General features: G+C 34.1%; 1 long non-coding RNA gene across 1 annotated transcript; it reads right to left on the bottom strand.

The window, feature by feature from the left end:
• Positions 1 to 5,067: 5,067 nt before the first annotated feature.
• LOC124436392 lies at positions 5,068 to 8,388 on the bottom strand. The gene is made up of 3 exons (XR_006945344.1): positions 8,206 to 8,388; positions 6,932 to 7,053; positions 5,068 to 5,571 (listed from the first exon to the last, which is right to left on the bottom strand). It is a non-coding gene; the product is annotated as an uncharacterized LOC124436392 (long non-coding RNA).
• Between the last annotated feature and the right edge of the window lie 463 nt (positions 8,389 to 8,851).

Genomic DNA, 8,851 nt, shown 5'->3' with positions numbered 1-8,851 from the left:
CAGATATGTAATATATTGAATTCTACGTTATTACCTCCAATGATCTTATCCGGTTTAATATCTACGTTACCCAAAAAGATTACTCTATAGAAATTAACTTATTGTTCATAAACGGCTCATAACAAAGAACATTTTCTGGTCTATAGGAATCACGGAGGTTATGAACAATCGCACCTTTACAGTATCGTCGTTAACTGTTAAATGTAGTGCTCATTTTCTTAGCCATTATAGGTTTTCGTAGCAGCAACTTCCTAATTGCTTTTATCGTGGCATTTTCTTTAATCCGTCTTTTAAGCTTGGATAGTTAAATTAAATTGTAGGAGTAATTATTCCATGCAATGCATGTGTGTGCAGTTGTGTACGGGTGCAGATCGAGCTATTGGCAAAATAAATTCATTCAAAACATCCATTAGTTTATTTTTATCTTTAAAAATTCTTAACCAATAATTTGTTGTAAACAAATTTCAAAGCGGTTATAATTTTTTTGCTCATTCCTGAACCTGGTATTGGTCATGTTAGAGTAGAGGATGAACCATATTGCAACATAAAAAGTCGTCTTGAAAACTCAAAATTAGAGCTCTTAGTAGTTATGGAAACATACATGAAAACGTAGTTCTTCAATTTGTGATATTCTCACTCCATTTCAAAACCGACATATTAAACAGTGTTGTGCGACATAAAATTGTGTAAAAGTTGTGAAAATGATTATGATATTTTCTTTGTCGACATTAAAATGGTGAAAAACATATTTGCATCATAAAACTGCCAAAAGAACACATTGATACTCGAAATTTTTTGTGAAAAAACAGTCAACGCTGTATAAGAATACATAGCAAAGCTGTGACAATGTACGCAATGTTTACAGTTTCTACCACGTGGTATGCGAAAATACTACATGAGCTTATTGGCGAAGTGGTGGTTTTTGCTACAATCAAAATATTTTTTGTTTTACTCATTTCAATGAAATATTTCTCATTCTGGAATAAAATCTTGTCTCTCGACCCAAGATTATGTCGTAACTAATGATTCGTAACTAACACATGTTCCATTTGACTCGACATTGGCATTTGGGTGAGTCAGCACATTTTTCATACGAATAATTTTAAATATTTAGTCTATCGTAGTGATGTGTGAAAAAACAGTTTGCTGGCTAAGATCGCTTTAGAGAAATGAAACATGAGAATAATAAAACTTGTTAAGTTGAACGAAGTGTGATTTTTATCCTTTCACCAAACGAACATCGCTTATAGTGTAGGAATTTGTTTTTAAATCAAATATTGTATCAATTTGACATTGAACAAGAAAATATAGATTGTTGTACAACATACCTTTTAATCCGAATGAACGTTTGTTTTCTCCTATTACCGCTACTCTAGCCGCCGTTTGACGATTTTTGTCAACATTCTGCTTACATAAATTGCACGTGCACTTTTTATGTTGACATTTATGTCCTTTCACATCAATGATTATTCCATGATTTCGGCATCTCCTACATTTAGGAGAACTCCTTCTCTTCATTTTGCTGCTTTTCCTACGTACGGACTTCTGACTGTTTGGCATTTTTGTATTAAACCCTTGTCCAGCTCTAAGCGCGTCGCGATGAAAACTGACTGTAAGGAACAAATCAAACCTTATGTATTATATGCTAATTAGCTTTAAGAACTATGGCATGCAGACGTAAGCAGCTTACAGTAATTGGTAATGACATTGTCTGTTTTCCAAAAATTAGCATATTATTCATGATAAAGCTAATGCTGTTTGATGTGTCAAATTACTTATACCATTAAAGAACAGAAAACTAAACCAATATATCGCCAGGTGAGAGGAGAATAATCAGGAGATCTTAAGTTTAACATTAGTGATATAAAGAAAATGGGATTTACACAATACACTTTTCTACTTATGAAGATTACATTGTGACGCCCTACGTCCTCTCTAATGACTCAAATAAAACTAAACTGTTGCCAAAAGTAGGAATTTAAAATAGGTAAATTGTAGTGCTTTTAAATTGTACAGAAATGACAAGTACTACACCATAATTTGTTATTTAATATTTTTTATGTCTTTAGTCTTTATTATTTTTGTGTCAATATTCTTCGATGAAGTTAATTTTCGATAACCCACGCCCTTACTTTCCGAACATATGAACATGTTAAATGATGAACTAAGTTAGCCTTAAAGAGGCTCAGAAAAATTTTTACCCTTAAGCTAAATGTAAATGTTATAAATGAAATAGGTGAACTTCATTTTCATGATTTTCTAGTGTTTTTTTATAACTTATGAAGAATCATAATATGTTGTTCCCATTGAGTTCTGAAATTATAGTTATAGAACTCAATGGTTGTTCCGGTTTTGTGCGCAAATAGTTACAAAGACATCGCATCTCTTATTCATCTTGCCATTTTCTGTCCAAGGCAAGTTGAAATATTTTAATTTGCACTCTTTCTCTCGGAGAAAATATTTGATGGTTCACATCCACTAAAAGAGGACCTGTTGAGTATACTTTAGTGACACTTAACAGCAAAAAATTGTCCTACGCATTTTAGAGGTACAGTCTTGACATTTGGAATTGAAAAAGCCCGCCAAACATAGAAAATACCTTGTAGTTAGTATGACTTATTTCTGCCTTATGTAATCGATGTTCTTTAGTCGTATTTCTATATTTTTGCCAAACATGATATTTTTTAGATGTACATGGTGATTCATATTGGGGGTAACATTATGTCGGTGTTGATGGTAAAATGTAGAGGCTCGAGGTTAACAAAGTAAAGAGTGACGTTAAAATGACAAGTCTTAAGGGAAATAAGTCAAGAGCATTGGTGGAGAGTGATGGTAAAATGTAGAGGTTCGCAGATAACAAAGTCATGGATTTTGATATATACATGGGGTAAGAAGGCTAGCGATTCATCTCCCCATGAGCTGGGTTATGATGTTATCATGAAGCTAGTTGAGCCCTATTTTGGTCAGGGGTGCCATGTATTTTTTGATAATTTTTATAATTGTCAAGATTAGTAAATGATCTCTTTTTAAAGGTTGCCCCTCTTCCGGCACATGCCGTATAGAAACAGTAAATAAGAGAGTTAAATCAGAAAGATATAAACCAATAAAAATTGTATAAAACATGTTTAAGGTTGTCTTAAATTATAAGTGTCAGAAAAAGGCTCAGTGTCAAAAGAAGTTAATTGAAACATTGCTTGGTTTATTTTATGAACATTGCTTTATTTTATGAACAAAAAGATGAAATTCGAAAGCAAAAAACCCCGTTTTCGGGCCATGCTTCCCGATACCTTCTTAAGCGTAAGGCACTAGAACGCCGCATGTTAACGTTTCCGGTAGAAGATTTCGGCCCCTCCACGCTATCCTACTTGGGGATGCCAATACGTAGCAAGCTTCCGCCCATCAGACCCTGAGATCGCCTGCGATAGGCTTTGCTCGGGGTACGCAGGGAGAGTGCGGTCGCGACCGAAGTCTGGGCCCCTAAGCCACTGCATACCTAATCGCACCCAGCTTTTACTGCTAGTTGACATCTACTATAAGAAGTTTTAGCTTTATATATATATACATAAATTCAAAGCCTTACGAGAGTTGTGTTATTATGAAAGTCACTAGTGCGCGTGCAAAGATTATTTCTTTGATAATTTGAGACTAAGTGAGGTAATTACCACAAATGTAGTGCAAGTACATATAAGTAGTCATTGCCATGACTATGAACAATTAGTCGAGTGGATTGCGCATGCTCGAACGCATGCGCACATGATTTCTCTATTAAATTGCTACTAAGCATGCTATTTACTTCAAAATCGGTGCTAGTAGATGCAGTGGATCGTTGCCATGGCCATGAACTTGGGCAGCTGGTCAAGTGGAGTGCACATGCTCGAGCAGACTGCGCATGCGCAGATGATTTATTTGAAAATTTGTGACTGAACGAACTAATTTTCCATAATAGGTACTAGTACATACCAATTGGTCGTTGCCATGACCATGAACTTGGAGAGTTTGTGAAGTTGACCACGCATGCTCAGATTAATTCTCAGTTAACTTGTGACCGCGCGAGCTCTGAAATTGGTGCTTTTATATTTGCCCAGCAAATTTTCAATAATATATTTTGGCATGCTCTTTGTCTTCTTAAGCTTGTTTTGATAAATGGTTGTGAAACTCATCAACCGAAATGTTCGCCCGTAAAATGTAAAACACAGAATCACACATCCCTTTAAATTTTCCCAAGTGTTATTTCAATTTTCGATGTATTGTCTTAACTTCAACATTCATGCAAATTACACGAAACACGCGCAAAAAAAGCGAAACTGTGAGCTTTCTTAGTAACCAATCAGCATGTTCCACTGACACGGTCCCGTAGTCCATCTCCGGTACTTTTACGCGCCACATGTTTTCGTAGGATAGCAATTTTCATTGGCTTATTCAACTAACTGTTTATACTAGGCGCAATGTGCACTATAAAAACTCGATATAATTCCCCCGACCGACGGTCTTTTGATTTGTAGTCTATTACTTGTTTTAGCAGTATACAGTAACATATTGTTTCAATCTCAAGTTATTGACAAATTTGCTTTCGATAACACAAGATTAAAGTTTGTATAAATATTATTGACAATAATTGAACTTAAACGGTTATGTTTTCAAACTTTACACATGTGTAATTGCGGGGAAACCTTGATTTGGCATGTTAAACTTCTCAAACAATGATGCTCTGAATTCTAAAGTGTTGAAAAAACTGGTCATCTTATAATATAATAAACCGTCAAATAGCTCCTAAATTACGCTGAAACACAAACAATTCCAAATAACAAATATATGGCAGTAGATGACTGTAGATGACAGTAGACGATTGTAGATGACTGTAGATGACTGTAGATGACTGTAGATGACTGTAGATGACTGTAGATGACTATAGATGACTGTAGATGACTGAAGTATACAGTCATCTACTGTCATAGACAGTCGTCTACTTTCAAAATGGTTTTTAATCAAGAAGCATTTTTCATTCCACGGAAATGCACACAATCTCAGTGTCATAAGGGAAAATAAAACTAAAAATTCTGCAGCACGTACCATTCAAAAGCTATATATTATTGATTAAATTGTATGAAATTCCTTAAAAATTCAATTTCATATAAACAATGCCATCTTGTTGTGTTCTCTGTGAAAAGCAAGATGAATAGGAAAACATCTTTATGCATATATCCAGAATAAAAAAATTTTATACACTTTTCAAGTTATACTAGCAGCTATAGGGTTACGACAAAAGAGAGAAACCAAGCAAAAAAGACCAATGCAAATATCTTTGTTTGGTTTATCGTCAATATTACTTTACATATACACGTGTTGTATTCTTTGCTTGAGGCACATTCCAACACCAACACATCTTAAACCAGGGCGACAGCAACCCCCGTCATTGCAACATTCTCCATATAGCCAACGGCAACAGCCATAATCTACAATAACGCCACCATGGCGAGAATCGTACGTTGGACAGCATTTTGCTGAATTATGCCTGCGTGGACAATAGTGTCGTTCTCCATGTGCTATTCCACAAAATATAGATTTTGCATTCTAGAAGAAATTTGATCTCATTAAGTCTCTTTAAAGATGATTGTAATTCTTCTTTAAGCTAAAAGTTAGTTGAACTTGTAATACACAATAGAACATTTGAGAATTATGCACAAGTGATGTACGTGATAAACGCCCAATTTGCACTAACTACCATAAGAATAGAACAAGAGGAGACACGGGTAGGCACACAGATGCGCAGGACGTTTGGACAAAGAGCATACAACGATGAGCTGGTGGATCGATTAACTATTGTGTATAGAAAAAGTTATCATTTTACGCTTTTGAGAATACAATATTGAGAGCATCTAAAGTGAGCTATAATTCCCTAAAGGTCCAACGATCCTGCTCAATTTACCATATACAAGAAAAAATGACGTGTCACAAACTATTCACATTTTTAACTCTAGTGATGCTCTAATTTCGAAAATTGTTTGACCGATATTGAAGATCTTGCTTCTTGAAAATGTTTATAGGAGAAAGAGTTTTGCCATCGCTTAATTTTAACTCATAAGGACAGGTTTATAATAAAATATGACTAATTTTTTTCGATATTTTCGACTATACAGTAAGGTTAACTTCATTAGAAGGTTCTTTCTCGAGAAAGGGCATGAATGTTTTTTTTGTATCTAGATCAACCATTAAAATTCCTATAACTTGTCTCCAAGTCATGTCAAAACAGAAATTCAGAAAAGATTAAAACCCAAGTTTCATAAATGTTTTTTGTGATAGACTGATAATAAGATTTTGCCTATCTTTACCATATCAACATATCACTTTTAAGGAATTATCCTTAAAAATAGGATTTTCTAAAAGTTTTAAGGATGTTTTTATGGGTATTTTTATACTGTAAATCGTTATACACGTAATAGTATTTAATGTTTCTTTACAAATACAACATTGACAAATTTGAAAACAGCAAAAAACGAGGAATAACCATGAAAAAACCACTTTTTGAGCCCATGCGACATGCCTTATAGTAATTTTCACAAATTTAAGGAATTTAATGGAAATTTGAGGAATTTTTAAGCATTTTCTAAAGAACTAAGAAATTTGATTGTGAGAGCAATGCATATCAATTACGTTGGTCCACGTTTTTAGAGTTTGCTGATCCCCCTTCACCCACCCACAACCCTTAAGCATGCATCGCATTATTTAAGTTACTTTAAATACGATTGAATTTTTGCTTTAAAGTTTAAACTGAAGGTTTCTTGAACAATTCACAAGATATCACTGGCTTCATATGATTTATTTTGGTCTGTGGATCTTGCCCCGTCTTCCCCTATTTTTCCTCGCGAATCTTTGTTTGTTCTGACCTATCAATAGTAAGGTTATGTTTGTAAAAAACAAAAAGATGACCAACTTCTTTGTATGTCGTTTCCAATAATGATTTTGTCGGTCTTCGCTCCAATCGCTTGTATTGTTCCATGTTGACCAATACAAAAAGAATCATTGGATAGAGCACCATGCAAAAAGACTTCATGGCTAAAACAAAGAGATCATGTAAATTTAGGTCTTTCTTGTCATGTAGTTAATTGACCCATGCCAAAAAAATATCCAGAATTTTCAAATCATGAAAGGGAAAGATGAAATCCTTGTAAAATTGTTTTTATCACTGCTTCTTTCTGGTTTTCCTGTAATCGTGTCACTTACGTATATAAACTTTGGAGGCTAAGATTTTCATTTTGTGCGAACGTCACCAAAGTTATGATCGCGCAAGATATGCAAAAAAATTTGGTGGAAATAGTTGGAATTCTAATGGTTTATCTGACAGTAAAATTGTGGCAAACATGAAACATTTTTTAAAAAAATTTCAAATTTTGTTATCGAGAAGCACTTATGAAATAGCTTGCGACGTAAATGAAACAGCTAAAAAGCAATTGCAGCACATAGGTGACATAGGGTTAAAACATGGCATATGTTGATCAAAGAAAGTTTTTGGGCATTGGGCTTATGCGAACGCTTTGCTTTTCGAATTGCAAATTATTTTGAAATTTTGGTTTTTAAATGCCATTTTCTTATAATTTCATCAATTATGCATCAATGCGAACTAAAATTAAAAACATATATACACTGTATGATTGTATGAGAAGCCCTAGATAGTGAAAATATCTTATTCAGCTTTGTAACTTGACAAATTTGTATGTTTAGGTATGTAGGAGCACCTTAAGTTGCATGTCATTGAAAAAAATCTATGGTTATTTGAGGGATAAAACACTTGAAAAAAAACATTAAACAGACTTGATAAACGTGAAATACGGTAGCAAACCCAGAATAATTTTGTTGAGTGCTAGCATTTTGTTAGCAGACAGTGATCAGATAAATCGTCATAACCAATAGCGATGACATACTTATGTGATATTACCATTCACTTACTCGAGAGACGAGGCAAACGGCGCGAGAAAGAAAACAAGATTAAAATTTGATCTAAAGTTTACACCTTTTTCACAGTCAACCAAAGCTTAATAAAAAAAATAACAAACCAGCTATTAAATTCGCGGCTTTCGCGTATTAATATAAAGAAGTATCAGACCTCGGTAGCTACGTTTTGTCGGCCTCAAGTGTTTGCTCCGGACGATAATTAAAACAATCTTTTGTCTAAGATTATGAACTTTGAGGCAACAGTTTAAAAATTACCTCTCGTTTAACTTGTCCTCTGCAATTGAAACAAAGATGAAACAGAATGAATTAGTAAAATTTGCTTCTTTTTTGCTATCCTTTTTGTTAAGCTCTGACCACTTGCAACAATGCGTTTACCATAACATCGTAGTTAAGCACGAACTGATCACGTAAGATTTAAGCGACACTGGCAAACCAAATGTGTTACAGCTTATTCTTATGACAAACATATAATATCATGAAATAAACACAATTAAACACGTGTGCTGATTGGTCTAGAGCTGTGTTTGAATTAGCTTGTGCAAAACAAGTCCGAGCTCAACCAATCAAATCAATCAGTCAGTCAATGAGAATTTGCAAATCGATCATAAACATATTTTAGGGGGAAATTAAAATGTTGTATGAGAAGGCCTAGATAGTGAAAATATCTTGTTCAGCTTTGTAATTTGACAAATTTGTATGTTTAGGTATGTAGGAGCACCTTCAGTTGCATGTCATTGAAAAAAATCTATGGCTATTTCAGGGATAAAACACTTGAAAAAAAAAACATTAAACAGACTTGATAAACATGAAATATGGCAGCAAACCCAGAATAATTTTGTTTAGTGCAAGCAAGCCCAAATGATAGACAAAAAGTGATCATCGTGCTATTGAATTAATATGA

The sequence above is a fragment of the Xenia sp. Carnegie-2017 genome, unplaced genomic scaffold (assembly GCF_021976095.1).
Source record: "Xenia sp. Carnegie-2017 unplaced genomic scaffold, XeniaSp_v1 HiC_scaffold_1, whole genome shotgun sequence".
In the NCBI taxonomy this organism is placed as follows: domain Eukaryota; kingdom Metazoa; phylum Cnidaria; class Anthozoa; order Malacalcyonacea; family Xeniidae; genus Xenia; species Xenia sp. Carnegie-2017.
This window is presented reverse-complemented; position numbering and strand designations above follow the sequence as displayed.